The following is a 10,994-nucleotide window of genomic DNA, read 5'->3' as shown; positions in this document are numbered from 1 at the left end:
AGTTTCTTGGGTGTGACCCAAAGGTTTCAGTCAAGATTAAGTTGTAATAGTAATTATGAATTAATATTACCGATCGGAGGCTGCCTCCACCCAGGCATTCCGATCACTTGACCTTACTGAATATATTAGATTTCTAATAATTCTGAACCCACTAACGGAATAGTACACTTGTTCGAAGGACACCATTCCTTTCAATCTCCGACAAGTGCGCATTTAGTGCACAACCCCTTTCCTATGCTCTTCATGTCTCTTCATGAATTATAGTGTAAGATTATTCGTCATCCCTATTACGTCTAGAAGCGTTTCTCGAAATCCGATTTTGACTGTCAATAAGCAGATGATTTCTAAAATCCATCTGAGCACGGCCATGCATTTTCACAGTCTTGCTCTTCAAAAGGCCTTGTAATGCAGCTTCTCTTACTAAGAGGACATTCCCAGTCTTGTAATGCAGCTTCTCTTACTAAGAGGACCTAGCCGCCTGATAGCCGTCGTTATAATCCCAAAATACGACAGACGTTTGATCGACGTCAAAAACGGACTAGTAATCAAACAAGAGACCTCACAATACTCATGGTCAAGGAAAAGAGTTCCGACAGCAATAATGAGAAATATACTAATGACGATTTCAAATCTCTTAAAGTATTCTCATAGGTCGATCCAGTATGGTTCTAAACCAATACCTGTGCAAATGATTTATATCCTCATAGCACAAGAAACGGTGCTATAAATCATACTACACACTAATCTCCATTGGTCATTAATCGTCCACTATATAAATGACCTTGATTAGGGATAATTTTCAATTAAAATATTCAATGTTCACTTAATAGGTGTTTCTTTATCCAAGACATTGTCTTGATACCCTATTTTGAATATTCTATAAAATCGAATGGACTCATTATTTAATTCTAAACCACAATTAAATAGTTTTGTGGAATATTTAGAAAAATTTTATTCCACTATGAAACTTCACAATGTTTCATCTTATGATAATTGGTTTTCCCAAATGTTTTAAGAGTAGTTCTCTTCATAAAACATTTATAAAAATCACACCCATATCTAATATGCTTGATTTCTTTTACGCAATTTGTGAATGTTGTCGTTCACTTATTGCATAGGTTTAGTTATAATTACTTTGCAAATCTTAGCATCTTAATTATCACCCATTTCCATAATAAGATGATAAAATTTTGAGTGTTAATAAATTACATGTGATTTATGATTTACTGTCCAAGCAATGGCTCCCACTCATTTTCATGATTTGCGACCTTCAGCTTGACAACCTACAATCATCAACGTTCAACAACGAACTTTCCATTTAACATCTTCTTTACTATTGCCTTCTAAGGCAACAATATTCTCAACATATATTTTAGTAGACTTTCTGATGATTCTTTGCTTGGGTTTCACTCCAAACGGCTCATAATGATTTGGGATACCCTAATCACTTGTGATCATGGAAATTTTCATTAAATTCCTGCACATTACACATGGATGCACGTCTCAAGCCACGACTTATTTTTAGCTCGTGCTTATAAAGGCTTCCTTGTTAAGGATCTAATCCTTGTTAAGGTTTGTGCTTGCAACGTCAATTCTAAAATTGTATCTGTTTGCATAAGTCAAGAACTCATCCTGTTAGTTATCCAAGTACTTTGGATGTTCTTGGCCACAATCTTACAATCTATTACATATATTCAGGTTGATTGGTACTACATACATACTTCACATGCTCTAAGCAAGTAATTCGTGTGATGATACCATATCATAGCTTTACATGATGGATTTAATTGTAGAATGATTCTAAATCTTTATCCCATCAATTTGACATTTTAGCTCATTTAGTTTCACTGAGTCATTGCTAAATTGTTCGCTTTGTGATATGGTTGAATGTCTCTTACTAGAGTATTTCTTGTTTGACTTAGTATTTAGCCTAGCTTATACTTAGTTCAAACATTTACTTAGTTTTATACATATGGGTCGAAAGCCTTTCAAAGTCCTTCATGTTTAATATGGTAAATTCCTTTACTCGTTTAAACATTTAATTAAGTCTATACCTTAGAACTTAATTCCCAATATGTATACTAAGTATCGCCTTTAGCTTGGTCCATTGTCAAAATACTTTCAAATCTAAACATTTAGCATTTGATAGTGGTTTCACAATAGAGTTCGTAAACTTCTCGTTGGACCTTTACTTTTGCTCCCACTAAACTTCTTATTCATCATAATTTCTATGTTTCTCCATAAGCCAATCCTCTTATTAACTTTATGAGAAACCACGTTCTAATTCCTATATGCAATGCTTCCTTTAATCCCATGACGGATTCCTTGAGCTTGCTTTCAAATCTAGCATTATTTAGATTTCCAAAACCCTTGGACTATTCCATAGTCCCTTCCATAATCCTATTTTGGGAAGGCGGTTTTGGTATCTATTTTTCCATATTTCATATGTGCAATTTGGCTAGTTCAATCACGAAAATACTTAAGCATTCCGATTGGTAAATAAATTTTTTTATTAAAATCAACTCTGTGAATTTAATTGTATCCTTTACATCCAATCTAGCTATGTATGCATATACATTTCCACATTTGTTAGTTTTCTCTTTGAAAACTTATTTGCAATCGATGGGTCTTTCACCCTTCATGCAAATTAATCAAGTTTCAAACATGATTTTCAAACATGGGTCTGTTTCGGATTTTCATGGCCTCTAACCATTATTCGGAATTTGGATTTTTCGTAGCTATCTTACAAGGCATTATTCCTTTACTATCTAATAGTAAATATTATGCTTGTAAGTCTAAGGTTTATTTTTAAATTAATAGAAAATTTATAGGATTCAACCCAAACCTTTGGTGAATTCTATACCTATACAGGGCAATTGCATCAACCACTGAGTTTCAAGGCGCTTCCTAAGCCCTTTTATTATGTTGATCTTACTCCAACATTTCTGTTGTTTTGTGAGTAATGAATTCTCTTTTAAGGCACTTGTAAATTCCTTTTGAGTATTCTTGATCAAGCATTCTCACGAAGTCCTTTTAAGGTCTTCCGACATTCTCAGTTTTAGTTTGTTGCTAAGCTCAATTGTCATCGAGTTCATTTTCCTCCCACTTGTCGTTTTGGAAATGTGTTATTTTCCAGAAAGACACCACTTTGAGCAACAAACACTATGTTCTCAATTAGGTTGTGGAGGTAATGCCCGTGGTCTCACTTGAAGGCTTACAAAGAGACATGTATATTGTCTTTGGGTAAAAGTTCGTTGTAAAATAAACAGTAATCTCCCACTTGAATTATTTTAGCCTTTAATGAGCCATTAAGCTCCCACTCAACCACCTAGCTCTTGCTAAACCGGTGAGCTCCCACTGAGTCACTTAGCTCCTACTGAGCCAGTGAACTCCCACTGGCTAAGAGTTAGACATATACTTGAAAAGACATTTAGAAGATAATTTTATCCATAACTGAATATGGCGACTTTTCTTAGCTTTGACATTTTATTTAGTGTAACAATAGTCCTTCATTAAAATCTTAAGAACTTTATAGCAAGGGATATGATTTATCATTTTTCGAGGCATTTTTAAATGGCATCGAGGTCTCACACTATGTTCTTTGTGGAGTTATTTATGAAAATTTCGATTTCATAACTTTGTGATGGTCACGCTTGGCACAAGCAAATATCGCTCGATCTAATCTAGACGTTTTGATATCTTGTCAAGTTGATTTTGTACTTCACTAAACTCTTGAGATACTCATGTCAAGTTTGTTCACATTTGATGAATATAGCCATATCCTTTCAAATTCTTTGTGAACAGTTGAAGTAAATGAATCCTCTTTAGCTTTCGGAGTCAATTGTCTATACCAAGAACAATAGCTCTTTACTTTGTCGGTTCCAACAAGTAAGACTTGCTTGTCTTAGAACGATTTTGAATCGAGCAACTATCAAGAGCCTATCTAATAGAGCCTTGAGTACGTTCTTGTCGATGTGACATTGCTAAAGATGTTCGGAACGCAAATCATTCCTATGATTTGAACTTAGTGAGTTTATCATGTTCATAGAAATGTTTGTTTATAATCAAGCATTTCTTGACTCAACACTTAGATAACCATGCCATTCAAATAAATTCGCAACTATTGCTTTTACTTTGAATGTGAGTCTTTCCGTGTGTAAACGGATCAATTGCTGATTACGAAACATAATAATAACCATTACTTGTTCTAGCCTTTTGCTTAAAAGGTCATTAAACAAAACATACGACCTTACAACTGATGTAGCACCACTTGCTTCATTCTAAGCTTGTAAGTCGGTAACTTAGCTTATCTTCAATAGTTTGAGGTTACTTTTAAAGTGGAACACTCAAGAAGTATTTGATAATTTGTGAAGATAATGAGTTTCTAAGTTAACTACAATAACATGAACTCATGTGTTGAAATGGAATCTTATTCCTTTTCTTCGTTCCTTGTTTCCTATATTTCTTATCATACAATATCTCATGACCTTACTTTAAGAACAATTTCTTTAAGTACATTGACTTTAATACTTTGTTAGGCATAATTAAGCATCTAATGCGCCGTAAAACAAAGTTCCATATTTTCCTTTAATTCACGCTTGAATTACTACATCGATGAGTCCTACTCATTTATGTATGAAGCGAAAAGATATGTTGGTTGTCAAATATTAACAATTTGAGTTTGGAACTCAATACTTCATGTTTTATCAAAACTAAGCTACCTAGTATTTTGAATACATGATGTCCAACCGTCCTTTCGGACTTTCTTATAAAAGTCATTTATGAGAATTGTATTTTAGAAACGCTTTTCCTTTCTCTGAGAACTATCCTCAAAGATTTCCTTTACCAATCATGGAAACAATATTATTTGACTTAGAATACTATAAATATAAGTGAAAAGTATAACCATTTTTCAAGAATATAATAAGTTTGAAATTTAAGAGCATTCATGCAAACTTCAATCTTATTAAACATCTTATCCACGCATTAAATATGTCCCCATTTGGTGAGAATAAGTCGATTCCAAGATCCAAAGAAACAAAGAGTGGTTAAGCATGCTTTGGCTTGTCTTAACACTCAATCTTCTAAGGTAAGCAACTCTTTGCTAATGGCTCCAAGCCACTCTTGGTTAGATAATCATCGCATCTAATGCTCTCATGACTATTTATCTCTTTTTCCTCGACATATATGGACTCCATCACTCATATCTTTGAGTACAACCAAAACCAACATGCACACCCGGTGTGCCTTACGATCCTTGGAGTAGTGATGGTACCTCGCTTTGGTATAGCCCACCATCACACTCATTCGGTGTGCAAGTGTTGTTTTGGTAAGGAAAGTTTTACTCAATATTATTAGGGACCTAGGTTTTCTATTTTGGTTGATTTAAGTGAACTTAATTAATCATCGCAACATAAAGAAAGCCTAAACATGCATCTAATATATCATTCATATATAAGAACTAGCATAAATATAATCATAAGTATAAGATGCATATTGGAAACTAGCATGACCCCTTGAAATCTTCAAGTCTTCAAAAGGTCTTCACTAGCAATTTCAAGGCTTCGTCTTCCAAGAAACTCCGTCTTCAAGAATTAACCAAACTATGCAAATACTAGTATCTACGATTAGGGGTAATCTAAATATTAAGGCACAAAAATACTCAACGGTGCGTAGACCGTATTTAGGTTTACAAAAATACATCACAGCACGTAGTCCGTACTTTCTATCCTAATCGGGTCCCACTAGTTGTCATTTCATAAAACCTGTGAGAGAATATATATTCCATTCATCCATTCACTATTTGTGAATAGTTCATGTATTAAACATACAAGTAATAATGCATTAACACGCGAGAACTAGTAACTAATCTAGGTGGTTAATCCAATTACCACGCCTAATTAAAACTAGTCAAAGTTGTTTAACCGATTATGAAAATAATAAATGAAGCTCCCACAAAATTCCGCATCAAACTTAATTAATCCAATTAATTGAGTCGGTAAACCCAAATATTTGTCAAAATAAATTTTGCCAATGCGGCTCAAAAACCGAGGCCTAGCCTCCAACATTTATTAAAATAATTAAAACCAAATTAGATTAATAAAATAATTAAAACGGCAAAATAAGCAAACACGAAGCCAACCGTACTCAAGTTGTTCACGCACTACATACATGCCAAATGAAAGTCAAGGTTGTCTAACAACCCCGCACTATACGGCTTGGCACACGTACTTTCACCACCCCACGTAGCACTAGCTAGGTACACCCTAATAGCGTTTGCTGTTGGTTACAAGGTCCTAGACACAAAGGCCACGGCTGCTTGCCCCTTTACACCAAAACACCAAGCACATACACGAACTAAAAGCTCGCACACCCCACGCACATGGCTGCACGCATCGAGCATGCCCTTGGCAGCCACATGCGGGCTGCTATGCAGCCCGACTAGCCAAGGGAGGCTTTGCCTCGATTTGCGTGCCATAGCCTCAGGATTTTAATCCCAAATTTCGCGTGACAATTTATTAATTCTAAATTAATTTTAGAACTAATTTTCGTGAGCAAAATTGAAAATTTAAACAAGTCTAACTTAAATAAAAAATCATCCAAGTGCATGTAGCCAAAATTATTTCCAAAAACCATTCATTAATAAAATTGGTTTAACTTGGCGCAACAAAAATAAGAGGGCAAATACTTACTATCAATTTAATTAATTTTGAGTTTTTGACAAAATAAAAGGGAGTTGAAAAATGAACATAAGTTAAATAAATATTCCAACTTTAATACTTGTGAATCCTTGAAAAAATTATATCTTCCAATATGAAGATAAACAAATTTCTATCAAAAGTTTTAAACTTTATGTTACCAATCAACTAAAAAATTATTAAATCAACAAAGTTCAACAAAAATTCATGGAATTTAGTAACTTAAAGTTTCAATCACTTAACATAATTAAAGATTGAATCTTTAGTACTTGGAAGCCTCAAAGAACAACAATTTCACACTTAATGCAATTAGTTTGCAATTATGTGAAAAATAAAACCAAGCTTTCAAACACAAATTACCAAGTAATCATGCCTAAAGAGGTTTAAAATTGCATATAAAATATGTATTGAACCAATTACATAACCACCATAAATATGCAATTAATTTTCAAGGTTAGAAAGACTTAAAAAAATTTATCAAAACGAAAAATCCCTCGAAAAGTGCATTTCTGGTCGTTTTCTGGCTAACAACCGAGTCCTAAAAGGGTAAAACCATTTCCAGAACGTCTTTTAGAAAAAAAAAATTCATTATTTTTGGGTCAAAATCTGGGTTCGGGGCTGAAGACAGCTCTAATACGAGGTTAAAATAAATAAAACGAGCTAATAATCTAACTAGCAACTTAATACCAGAAAAATTAAGCCATAAAAACACCATGAAAAATATTATGATTTAAAAAATAAATGAGCGAGGCTCTGATACCGCTTTTGGGGTATGGTGAGTCCGACTCACCGCGGAAACAAACCCAAATACAAGACCGCACTCGCAATAAATAAAACCATAAACATAATTAAATTAATCACAAGATTAAGATAATACGATTACCTTTGGAGCGTGCATTGCCCAACCGGAAGGGGCTCTTACTTCAAAATAATCCTCGAAATTATGACGGCCTCCAACGATAGTCCACCCACTACTCAACCACCGAAAACGGGCCAATGCCTTGGGGTTAGCAAAGCTCGACAAAAACCCGAGTAATTAATGAGTTCAAAGGTTTTCACAATGGGGATGCCTTTTTCAACTCTTACTCAAGTGTTTTTCCCTATACCCCAACTTGGGTATTTATAGGGAAATGCATGAGTGTGAAAAGCTCGCCCATCAATGTGGGAGAATTTTATTTTCCCATTTTATTTTAAAGCAAAAATAAAATTGATATTCAAACTAGTAAAAAATCAACAAGTGGAAAACTCATGTGAGAGGTTAGGTGAGGACCATTTGGAGGAGGGGGGACCAAACTTGCTCCCCACTTTCTCCCTCACCTTGTGCCACTTGGAAACTCCCACTTGGTCACTTAGGCACCCAAGTGGGCTTCCCATTTCCTGCTGCCCTTCTCTCGACCCAGCCATCCCCGCAACACAAAATGCGGGCTGCTGCTCGCACTCTGTCGACCGGCACCCCATGAACTTGCGTGCGGGCTGCTACCGATGAGAGTTTCTGCTAGCATGCCGTGCACCTAGTGCGGGATGCTAGCTGCAGCGTGCTAGCATGCCACGCACTAGGTGCGGGCAGCTAGCCGCAGCTTCCTAGCAATCCCTACACTTGGTGCGAGCTGCTAGCTTGGCTATACCCCCTAGCACTCGGTGTTCCAATGCTAGGGTATTTTGGTCTTTGTTGATTTATTATTATTTTCAAGTCTCGTCTTTTACTATTTTTGACTCGACTTCCGACCTTCGGTTTCGACGCTCTAAGCTCGAATTCCCGACGTCTAAATATTAATTACTCGGTTGACTTATTAATTCCTTCCGGATTAATTTGTCGCTTCGGTATGTTAGTTGCTTGGATATGTCCCGAAGGGTTCAGTCAAGATTAAGCTGTAATATTAATTATGCATTAACATTACTGATCGGAAGCGGCCTCCACCCAGGCATTCCGATCACCTGACTTTACTGAATATTAGCTTTCTAATAATTCTGAACCCACTAACGGAATAGTACACTTGTTCGAAGGACACCATTCCTTTGAAGCACCCCTCTTGGCAGCCACGTGTGGGCTGCTATGTAGCCTGGCTATCCAAATGGGTATTTTTCCTTGTGTTGCATGCCATAGCCTCGAGATTTTAATCCCAATTTCACGTGACATATTATTAATTCTAAATTGGTTTTAGAACTAATTCAATGAGCAAAAAATTGAAAATTTAAATAAGTCTAACTTAAATAAATTTAACAAGATGCATTCAACCAAAATAATTCCCAAGAACCATTCTTTAATTAAATTGGTTTAACTTGGTGCAACAAAATAAACAAGGTAATTTCTCATTATTAATTTAATAAATTTAAATTAATCTTGAGATTTTGACAAAGTAAGAGGGAGTTGGAAAAATATGAACTTTAATGTTCAAATGAAAAAATCCAACTACTAACATTTGTGAATCCTTGAAAAATTATGTCTTCAAATATGAAGATAAACAAATTTCTATCACAAAGTTTGAAACTTTATGTTTCCAATCAACCAAAATGATTAAAACAACAAAGTTCAACATAAAATTCATGGAATTTAGTAGCTTTTAAAGTTTCAATCACTTAACACAATTAAAGATTGAATCTTTAGCGCTTTAGAAGCCTCAAAAAATAAAGATTTCATACTTAATGCAATTAATTTGCAATTATGTGAAAAATAAAACCAAGCTTTAAAACACAAATTTCCACCAAGTAATCACGCCTAAAGAGGTTTAAAATTGCATATAAAATATGTATTGAACCAATTACATAACCACCATAAATATGCAATTAATTTTCAAGGTTAGAAAGACTTAAAATTTTCCGTAACGATAAACCCCTCAAAAATGCATTTTTGGTCGTTTTTTGGCGAAAAACCGAGGCCTAATAGGATAAACCCATTTCCAGAACACCTTTTCCACCCAAAATTCACTATTTTTGGGTTGAAATCTAGGTTTGGGAGCTGAATTCAGGTTTAATATGATAATTAATACGAGGTTTAATACGAGGTTAAAATGGATAATACGAGCTACTAATCTAATTAGCAAGTTAAACCAGAAAAATTAAGGCATAAAAAATACCTTGAAAAAATATGATAATTAAAAATAAACGAGAAGGACTCTGATACCGTTGTTAGGGTTTGGTGAGTCCCACTCACCGCGGAAAAAACCCGAGCCAAGGATCTTGCTCGCAATAAATAATATCACTAATGCATAAGTAAACATGAAAGGGAAAAATAGGAAACTTATCTTTGGCGCGTGCTTCGCCCCACAAATTGGGCTCTTACTTAAGAAGCTTTGCCCCGAAAATACGAGAGCCTCCGACGGAGATCCACCCGCAAAAACAACTACCAACATTTAGGTCCGTTACCTCGAGGTTAGCGAGGTCCGACCAAAACCCGAGTATTATGTGAGTTTAAGAGTTTTTGCTAATGCAATGCTTTATTGAACTCCTACTCAAGGACTCTTCTCAAAAATTCAACATGGGTATTTATAGGCAAGAGGCAGAGTGGGAATTTCTATCCCATCAATGTGGGAGGATGAAATTCCACAATTTATTTTAAAGCTAAATTAAAATAAATAAGCAAACTAATAATAAATCTACAAGTGTCACTTTTACATGAAAAGGGAAGTGAGGACCACTTGGATAGTAAGGGACCATACTTTCTCCCCACTCCATACTCTCCTTGTGCCAGATGTCCCTCACCCACTTGCTTCCATTTGCTTCCCATGGTTTTCGGCCCTACTACCCATGCCTTAGGCCTTGCCGTAGCCCAACCAAAGTCTAGCCCTGCACTTGGAGTTGCAGGTTGCTGTTGTGGCTAGCAAGCCACGCACTCCAAGTGCGGGATGCTATTAGCACACCGCGCACACCATGTACGGGCTGTTAGCAGCTGCTGCCTTGGTGTGCTTGCGGCTGCTAGCACGGTGCGCTAGCTCGCACTAGCCAGCCACCCTTGGCTCGGCGTGGTGCGCATGCTAGCCACTTGTGCTAGCATATTATGCCCGTAGCATTCGGATGCTCGGGGCATTCCGATGCTAAGGGTATTTTGGGAATATTATCGATTTATTATTATTTTGCGCGTCTCGACATTTACTATTTTTTACTCGACTTCCGACGCTCGGTTTCGATGCTTTAAACTCGAATTTCCGACGTCTAAATATTTAATACTCAGGCCACTCATTAATTTCTTACGAATTAATTCATCGAGTTGGTTTGTTAATTGCTTGGGTGTGACCCGAAGGGTTCAGTGAAGATTAAGTTGTAATATTAATTATACATTATTAATTATACATTAATATT

Source organism: Chenopodium quinoa, unplaced genomic scaffold, assembly GCF_001683475.1.
Source record: "Chenopodium quinoa cultivar QQ74 unplaced genomic scaffold, ASM168347v1, whole genome shotgun sequence".
Classification (NCBI taxonomy): Eukaryota; Viridiplantae; Streptophyta; class Magnoliopsida; order Caryophyllales; family Amaranthaceae; genus Chenopodium; species Chenopodium quinoa.
This window is presented reverse-complemented; position numbering follows the sequence as displayed.